This window comes from Podarcis raffonei, chromosome 5, assembly GCF_027172205.1.
Source record: "Podarcis raffonei isolate rPodRaf1 chromosome 5, rPodRaf1.pri, whole genome shotgun sequence".
NCBI lineage: Eukaryota > Metazoa > Chordata > Lepidosauria > Squamata > Lacertidae > Podarcis > Podarcis raffonei.
The window spans coordinates 28,197,306-28,206,967 of record NC_070606.1 but is presented as its reverse complement, the minus strand read 5'-3'; the positions used below and the strand labels follow the sequence as shown (position 1 = coordinate 28,206,967).

At 45.4% G+C, this 9,662-nt stretch overlaps 1 protein-coding gene across 1 annotated transcript in view; it reads left to right on the top strand.

Moving 5' to 3' along the window:
• Positions 1-2,129: 2,129 nt before the first annotated feature.
• The window catches only part of RHOBTB1 (Rho related BTB domain containing 1), a 67,625-nt gene continuing 60,092 nt past the window's right edge, over positions 2,130-9,662 (top strand). Inside the window, exon 1 of the mRNA XM_053388349.1 lies at positions 2,130-2,345. The gene's annotated coding sequence lies outside the window, so the exon portion shown is untranslated. The remainder of the gene's footprint in view (positions 2,346-9,662) is intronic.

The following is a 9,662-nucleotide window of genomic DNA, read 5'->3' as shown; positions in this document are numbered from 1 at the left end:
CTAACGATAGGGCTGCCCCTGCCTGAAGACTGTTCTGGAGAGAACAGCCTCTGTTGCATGTCTGTTAAGTGGTTGCTAAAGGAAAGGCAACTTGCCAAGAAAAAGACGATAACAATGCATGATGCTGCAATTGTTTGGCACACATACTCTCTGAGCTGATGGATTATTTAGCCTACAAGATCCCTTTCAACTCTCTATCACTGAACTCAGTAGGGTAGTGGTTTTCAACCAGTGTGTCATGGCACCCTGGGGTGCCTTGAATAGTGGTCAGGGGTGCCATGGGCAACACTGGCCTCTGTCCCTGTTTCCTTTCCTCCTCTGATGCCCTCTTGCATCTCTGCCTCCCAAAGGCTTGCACAGCTGTTTGTTGCAGCAGCCCTGGCTACAAGCTCCTCAAGCAAATGGTGCTTCTGGGGCTGACCAGGGGGTGATGGTTGCCAGGAGCTGAAATGGCCTTGGAGTAAGCAAGCAAACAGGCAGGCGAGGGAGCCCAGCCAGCCAGTCTGCCAGCCCTTGCTGTTGGGAATGGACAGACAAGTCCCAGGCCCCTGTGGGGCAGTGTGAGGAGACACCTCTCTTTGGGGGTGGGGGACAGCTTAGAGACCAGGCCAGGAGAACTCCCAAGGTGAGGAGAGAGGAGAGGAGGCTGAGGGAACACTCCACAAGGGAGGGTGTTTGAAAAAGAGTGAGAGGCTGCCAGCTCTGCAGGCAAGGGGTGACATAACTGGGCTCTGAGCCCCACAGGGGTGCCGCAGAAAGAAGGTCAAGGGAGCCGTGGACACAAAAAGGTTGAAAACCTCTGCAGTAGGGTTTTCACATATATAATACAAACACACAGGAATGAGTTACATATCCCCTGCCACAGCTAACTCAGCGTGTTCCTTTTATAGTAAAAGAACTATAGGGTTACTGGCCCTTCTCCATGCATTTATGGCTCATAGAACTATAGCTGCCACCAAGCAGGGGAAATCCTCCTCAATTTATGAATGGTAAAGTTGCCAGCTTTGTTGTGGCTGTTTTGGCCTTGCTCCGTTACTTTTAAATACTGGCTGGCTTTGCAGACATTCGGGAGGCGGCGCTTTCCTCCTCACCTTGATCTCCATCCTAAAAGGACACTGTCACCTGCTAAACTCTCACACTGATGTGACAAGTGAGAAACCCAAAGCAAAGGCTGGCACCTTGTCTGGGATGGAGAAAGGAAAGTCAGGAGGAAAGCTCATAGCTCTCTGCAGTCCAACCTTGTGCTCAGTTACAACGAAGAAAGTCTGTCTGAATTCACCTGGGCTTACCTGCAAGTAACTGTGTCTAGGAGGGGCGGGGCCTTAATTTGGACAATTGATTGCTCTTCACGCCTGCGAATAACTCCGGCATGTCCTTATGCATGTTGATATATAGGTATTGATATAAAGGTCCGTATAGTTAAAGCCAAGGTTTTTCCAGTAGTGATGTACGGAAGAAAGAGCTGGACCATAAAGAAGGCTGATCGCCGAAGAATTGATGCTTTAGAATTCTGGTGCTGGAGGAGACTCCCATGGACTGCAAGAAGATCAGCATCCATTCTTAAGGAAATCAGCCCTGAGTGCTCACTGGAAGGACAGATACTGAAGCTGAGGCTCCAATACTTTGGCCACCTCATGAGAAGAGAAGACTCCCTGGAAAAGACCCTGATGTTGGGAAAGATGGAGGGCACAAGGAGAAGGGGACGACAGAGGACGAGATGGTTGGACAGTGTTCTGGAAGCTGCGAACATAAGTTCGACCAAACTGCGGGAGGCAGTGGAAGACAGGAGTGCCTGGCGTGCTCTGGTCCAGGGGGTCACGAAGAGTCGGACACGACTAAACGACTAAACAACAACAATTATAGGTATAGTTGGGGGCGGGGGAGAGATAGACAAAAGTGGCCTTATGACATTATTAAAACCCAAGAAGAAGAAGAAGAGAGGAGGAAATTCATTCACTTCGGGCCCTGCGCAGGATACAGCCCATAATCCTCCTCCTCCTCCTCCTCAAGAAGAGCATCCTCTCCTCCTCTCTCCTTCCCCCGCCCGCCTCACGGCCTCGGTCACGTGACCTGTGGCGGCTCCTGTGCGGCTTGTCCCAGCCAGGGGAAGGACAGGCTGGGCGGGGTGTGGCGCTCTGGAGCAGCCAGCCGGGAGGGCGCGAGCCGGAGAGGAGGCGAGGGAGAAGAAGGAGGGAAGAAGCTCGGCGCTCGCGAGAGGCGGACTAGGTTGAGCCAGCGCTGCCCGCGCGCAGGTTCGAAAGGCGCCGCGGGGGGCGAGTCGCGGCGCCCCCCCCTCTGGAGCGCGCGGCTTGCGCCCCTCTCGGAGAAGTCTCTCCTCCTGTCAGGTGAGGCGCGCGCGGGTCACCCGGAGAAGGCGGCGAGGAGCGAAGGGGGAAGCGGGGAGCTGCGAGGGAGGGGCCAGGGAGGCTGGTGGGTCTCTGGAGGGAAAAAGAGATTTAATTCGGAACCGTGGCAACCTTCTTCAAGCCAGTCCGTTTCCCCTTTCTTGACTTGGAGAAATATCGTACAGTGTCTAAGCACGCTGAAGCACTTGCATGGTATTAAGCACAGAACAGCATTGATGTTTATACACAGTGTATATAAGCTGTGCAGTTAGTATGCATTACTCAAACTACTGCCTCGGCAGATATACAGCAACTAAAGGAGACTGTGCAACTTGCCACAAGAAAGTTTTCGCCATTAGTTTTATACCCACTTCTCCCATTGGTGAGAAATCTACCAATTTACAGTGCAACGCTGCACGTGTCTGCTCTGAGGTAAGTGTGCATGGTTACAGGCAGGGCTTTTTATCAGTCTGAGCTCAGTTTCTGCACCTCTCAGGTGGGCACCATTGCCATTAGAAGAGAACAAGGGAAGCGTTCATGGTGAGTTCTGGCACCTTTTTTCTAGAAGAATAGCACTGGTTACAGTAGTTTACCTGTAGTTTATCCCCTCACAGTTGCACTTTCCGAGCAACCCTTAACAAACTACAATGCCTAGGGACTGAGGTAAAGAATGTGATTCACGTGTGCTTTAATGGTATAATGTGGACACAGCTTTGGTTTCCTTTGGGAGCAAGAGCACTCTGCAGACCTTGCATCACTTCTATTTTATTTAGCATATTTACATTCCAACAACGGGCAACAAAACCACAAAGCCTGCATCCCAGAGAGTAACAGTGTGGATCCCTGCACCCCGTTCCAGATTCTAAGCTGGTTAACTTGGAAGTCCTTTTGCCCCTCTCAAAATTCAGAACTGCCAACTACTTCCTTTTCTTACACCTGTTTGCAGAGCAATGGTCTTAGACTCGATGCTGCAGGTATATTGGCCATTCAGAAGACCAAACAAACATCTAGTGTCCTAAATGCCAGCTCCCACTGAGGAAAATAGCCTCTCATCTGTGGCTATTAATAAGCAGTCAGCAGAAGGAAGGAAGGAAGAATGGTCACCAAGTAGCTGTAACAATGTTCTTTGATAGCAACAAAGTACAGTAACATTACTCATTAATTTTTGGTCTTTCCCACAGCAATGCTTACGGTATATGGCTAGTTAGGGAAGATGTTAAAGCTGCTTCCCACTTAACAGATTAATTTCTAAAGAACTACATCTGCATATTTGCCCCTGAAAGTCCTCCATGAGTGATGTCAGCTGTGATGAACAAGCACTCTGCACGTGTCCTGAGACATATTTTAAATGACTTCTGTGTCTATTCCAGGAGCCATCCCTGATGTTGTATAGTGATTCCAGAACTATGGCCTTGTGAGCACCACACAAATCACACATTGTTCTGCTCTTTTGTTTTTCTTTTCAAGGCTGGTAACTCGTATTCTGCAAAACCAGCTTCAGCACTCCCACACCAGTAAGATTTTGCTTTCCTTTATGTAGTATCTTGTAAAGTGGGCACAAATCTAGCCAAAGTAAAACACACTTAAGCTCCATTGATTTGCTTAGGCTCAATTCTCTTCCATTGTATTAACTCTGGCTGGATGGTGCCCAGTATTTCCAAAGTGTCTTGGAAGCTGCTAAGGGAAAACAAGTATAATGAATTACGTGTTATGCATTATGTGAATTATGTTTTATGTGACCTCTCCAATAGCTAACTCATGGGATGCTTACAATACAGAATAAAACCACAGCTGCAAGTGAATACATACTGATAGGACATTTATGTCCTGACTCAATCCGTATTTATTTGCAAGTAAGGGCTCATCCACACGTCTGTTTGCACTGCAGTTTCTAGGCACGGGTCCAAGTGTTCTTTTGTCCCACTGCTTTCCCTTGGGAAAAGAAACACCAATCAGGTTTTCTGCTCGAACCAGTGCCTGGAAGTTACGAACATGTGCCTAGAAATTGCAACACAGACAGAAGTGCGGTTGAACCCTACAACACACAGGGTTTTTACTCCCATGTAAGATTGCAACCTTAAATCATACATGAAATTAAATCCCATTGAATTTAGTGGGCATTTCTTCTCAGTAAGTGTACATAAGAAGATAACGTTGCAAGTGTGCATAGGCAACCTTTTTTAAATAAGCAACAAAAACACACCCACACACCTTGCAATCCAACCCTATACATTTCCACTCAGAAGTAAATCCAGCAGAGTTCAGTGAGGCTTGCTACTACTAGCTGTGCAAACGTGTATAGGATTGCAACTTGATGGTCTAAAACTGGATACAGAGAAGTAAACAACGAACAAACTGGAAAGAACAAAGGTATGAGTAAATTGATAAGTGTAAGAAGTGAAGTTGATCTGAAAACTAAGACTAAAAACTTCCCCAAACCTCATTCCTTAAGCAGACCATGATCCAGGAGTCCTTATTAATTACTTCATTGCAATGGTGTTTAAAAAGGAAAAAAGAATGGCACACTGAGCCTACCAGTAAATGTAATAATCTAAGCATACCTATCTAGGTTCATTGAGTCAAGGGGTTGCATTTAACAAACTTTATTCACAGTAGACCCATTGCAATTCATCACCATGACTAAGTTGGATCCATTCATATAATGAGTCTGTTCTGAATAAAAGTTGAATACAACCCAGTGAAATGTTCTCCTATATTTGGGCAGTTGAGCATTTATTTTTTATTTTTTAAAATCCTATTTATTCCCATTGGAATATGCTTAATTTTGGCTGGAATGTGCCGTAAGGGTTTTTTTGTTTTGTTTTGTTTTGATATTACATTCTTGCATTGTATTTGCAAGCATTTCTGATGAAATGTTTGAAGTATGGTCAGGGTTGCAGTTTTAAACTGGTGTGCTTACTGGAAAGTGAAGAAGAAACAGGTTCAGTGAATTGTAGGTTTCATCGTTAGGCTGACTGTAGACCTTTGACAAAGACAGCAAACTTCTATACATAAATGGCATGATACATAATGTATAGAATTGCCTTTGCTATGAGATGATTGGTTACTATCAAGTTGTATGTTACACCCAGCACTGCTGCTTTCTAGAACATTGCACACTGAATCCAAGTTTTGTTACTGATTGTGAATCATTTATGCATTTTTAATAATTTAGATAAAAGTTCTTTATGTCCATTTTATGACGTAGCTGCAACGAAAAGATGGGATGCTTGCAACATGGCCATTTTTGTCTGATAAAAATTGAAATGGAAGAAGCAAGATACAACCTTGCACTTTTTTCTACTTTCATTAATCATTTAGAGCTCTCATAATGGAAATTTGATACACCACTTCCATGGAACACCAGGGACTTATATGCTTATATTATAGGAGAGAATGAATCCATAGACACTGGAAAGGGCCTTAAATTTTTTCAACCTGCCAGAGTCTTCTTGAGAGAGCTGGCCTCTCTTTGAATAATGCTCAGAGAAAGCAATTTTCACAGCTTTACTCAGGCAGTTGCTTTCCTTGTTTAAGCAGAAGCTTAATGACTTTGGGATCCATTAAGCATGTTTCATAACATATTTTCTAAATGTTTCCTGCTACAAACTTATTGCCTTGACCACGTTTTGAATACTTGGATAATAGTAAGGGTGAATTTTGAATTTGTTTTGGGTAGGCTGATTTTACATTTCTTTTAAAAAAATGTAAAAAAAAGTGAGATATCTTTGGAAACATTGTAATTCTGAATAAATTAGGGGATTTTCAAAATGTCATTTTCATCAAGTTATTGATTGTGCTTTCCTCTCTCATTAAATGAGCTTTGACTCCTGCTGTGAACTAGCATATATGTACCTTTGCAGTTTTTTAGAGTGGCTGCAGTTCATGCCATTCCGGTTGATGACCATGCATGTTGTGCCATTGGAAAGCAGCAAGAATAGAAAGTAGCAGCTCTCCCTGCTAGTCCATTTCCCAAGCCACTCTGCTGTAATAAGCACAGTTATTGATTGAGAAGCTAGGATGGAGGAGCAGAGGCAGCATATCCTCCATTGTTTCATTGGACTTTCCTTCCCTCCTGTGCTCTTCTATCAGTCTCCTCCATGTATTTCTGCACTGATCTCCTTCAGCTTCTCAGACAGAGCTTCTCCATGGGGCAGTGGGTGCTACAGTCTCCGTGGGTGGAAGTTATGATGCTTCTCTGCAACCATTACTTGTTAAAATTGTTTTCTTTCTAACAGGAATGATGGGCTGCAATTACTTCAGTAGAAGCCAAGCTTAGGAGCTGAGATGTGGCTTCAAACCCAATGCTCAGGAAATAAGAAAAGATAGCAGTTTGGCATTTGAGTTTGGAGATAGCTGAGAGATTTGAGATGGGAGTATGTTGGACTGGGAGCAGCCTGCAGGGTGCCCTTCCTGTTGCTTTGTGGAAACTGAAGCAGGGTTGGCAATTATATTGCTTGCTTTCAATAGTTTGTTCGCTTCTAATAGGGTTGATTGTTGGCATCCGTCTGTCTTGAGTCAATGGAGTGCGCCCTTGGTGGTGAAGACAAACTTCTGAGTTAACAGCACCAAAGTGACCTCCATGGGGAGGAAGCCTGAGCAGTGTATATGGAGATGTTGGGCTGTCCAGACAACAGGACCACCCTCTCAGCCTCACTGATGTGATCCAATGGAAAGCTGAGCAATACGTTTGGCACCAGCTTGGCTGCAGGAGTTGCTGGAAGGAAGTGTAAAAGGTGCCATCCAACCATCTTAGGGACTCCACTCTGGATATGTGTGTAGGGTATACTCCATAGCCTTTTCTTCTCCCAAAGATATCCTGCAAGGCAGTGGAGGTGCAGGGTGGGGGACCAAAGGTAGACAAACTACCCCAGAAGGAGCAGGTCAGAAAGGAGGAACTCTCTTGTCCAAAATCCTCCAGAAGTGAGAACATTTTTTTAGTCAGAGGTTCGGAAGCTCAACTACAGAGATTCTAGTTGAGGCTGGCTGTGGAGGTCCACCAGGTGAATGAGCAGCTAACAAGCTTGGACTGTGGGTTATTCTAGTCAGTAGCTGCTAATCTGCTTTATGTGTCCTGGAGCTTGCCAGCAGAGATGGGAATAAAAGGCTAAAGGAGTCGCTTCAGTGCTGGAAAACTGCAAAGGAGAGAGTGCAGCAGGAAATGCAACAGTGGCAGCATGCACTGGAAGTGAGTGGGCCAGAATAAGACTAGTTGAAACCTATTTATTAGATGCCTTACAGTATGCCATAAATAAAGTAACCTGCAAACCTATTAAGGCCTTACTAGGTAGGATTTAGGGACGCGGGTGGCGCTGTGGGTTAAACCACAGAGCCTAGGGCTTGCCGATCAGAAGGTCGGTGGTTCGAATCGCCGCGATGGGGTGAGCTCCCATTGCTCGGTCCCTGCTCCTGCCAACCTAGTAGTTCAAAAGCACGTCAAAATGCAAGTAGATAAATAGGTACCGCTCCAGCGGGAAGGTAAACGGCGTTTCCATGCGCTGCTCTGGTTCGCCAGAAGCGGCTTAGTCATGCTGGCCCCATGACCCGGAAGCTGTACGCCAGCTCCCTCAGCCAATAAAGCGAGATGAGCGCTGCAACCCCAGAGTCAGCCATGACTGGACCTAATGGTCAGGGATCCCTTTACCTTTACCTTTAGGTAGGATTTGGTCCCTATAGCTGGAGTACCCCTGAGATAGGACCCTATGGTTGGAGTAGTTGAGGAGCCTACATGTAATGGAACCAAAGGGTTACGAAGGATAGCTGTCCTGAGTATAAGCAGCCGTGATGATGAAGAGAATGAGAAGCTACTGAGAGCTATCTTGAGTGGATGAGGCTTGGTGGTCTGGCAGAATATACCCCACCCCCCGCCCATTGATGCAGCAATGAAACTGCTAGCACATTTGCAAAGCTAGGCAGGGTCCTGCATGGTTTCAAACTCAATGGGGGGACAGCATGTTGATATTCCTGCATTGCAGAGGATTGGACTAGATAACTCTTGGAGTCTCTTCCAGCTCTGCAGTTCTGTGGTTCTATGACCTCTGGATAAAGACTGTTCAAGGCCTTATATCAGCACTCTAGTCCAGAGCATGAGTCAGAGAGGGCCAATGATGTGGGCTTTCTGTAAAATTCTGAAAAGGATTTTATTCATATGCAAATAAAGGTAGTAATTTGCATGTTTATTTCACTTGAATTCAGTAAACAGAGCTAAAAGCTTTGAAATTGCCAAGCTTGGTATTGTATTCACAATTGGCTGTCATTCGTAGTTACCGAAGAACTTAGGAAATGGACAAATTTCCGCTGGGGTGCAGGGAAAAAAACCTTGGAAAAAGTTCTGCTCCACATCACTGGAGTGGGTCAGTTTAAAGTGCATAGCCTACAGTAGCGCACCAGTCAAACTTATGCTGGTATACGGTTCTTGAGTGTGCCCATTCACTGTTTCCACTGTGCAGAGTCCCCTCCACAGTGTGATGCACTTATGAAGGGAGGCACAACTGTGCAGATGAAAGGGAAACGAAACATAAAGAAACAGGGACTAATGGGGTTAAATAAAGGGAAATGCTCTGGACACAGCCTTAGGAAAACAAGTCATTTAGTTAATGACTGATTACTGGAGAGCAGCTGAGTGGTTGTGGGGGTGGGTGGGTTTGTGTTAGGCTTCCTGAGAAGAAGGTATCTTAAAACATGTGATTTGATCTCTTGAAAGCAAATGGAGAGAAGCTGAGAGCCGAACTGCTAATATATAGATTAAGAGCAAGGCAAAGCATAGTTTATGGGGCATGGTGGCCACATGGGCATTGACTTGGTATTAGGGGTCAGATCAGGATAAGCGATAGCAATTTGTGGGGAAATCCTTTGCATAATGGAGGTATGCTTATTAAAGCTCTGCAACTACATTCCCGACCACTTTGAAAAAGGGAAGCAAAGGGAACAATTCGCAGGATGAGATTCCCACACTGTGTGTTCTACGGATAGTGCAGAGATAAGGGAGCTGCACAGTCAATAATACTTGACATTTATATAGTGGCTTTAGAGTGTTTAGAGAACTTCGTACACTATATTAGTGATGTTACTGTCAGTTTCCTTCCTAGTATGTCTATTATTTTTGCATATTTATACTATCATCTTCCCAAGCAGCTCAGGGCAGCCTACACAGTTCCCTTCCCCTTTCTATCTTCACAACAATTCTGTTGCATGGATAAGGCTGAGAGAGTGGCAGGTGGGAAGGTCACCCAGTAAGAATTGTAGCTGAGGATGGATCAGGCCCCAGATTTTCCAATTGCCAAAGAAGCAAAATTTGAAATACAATCATTTGTTGTT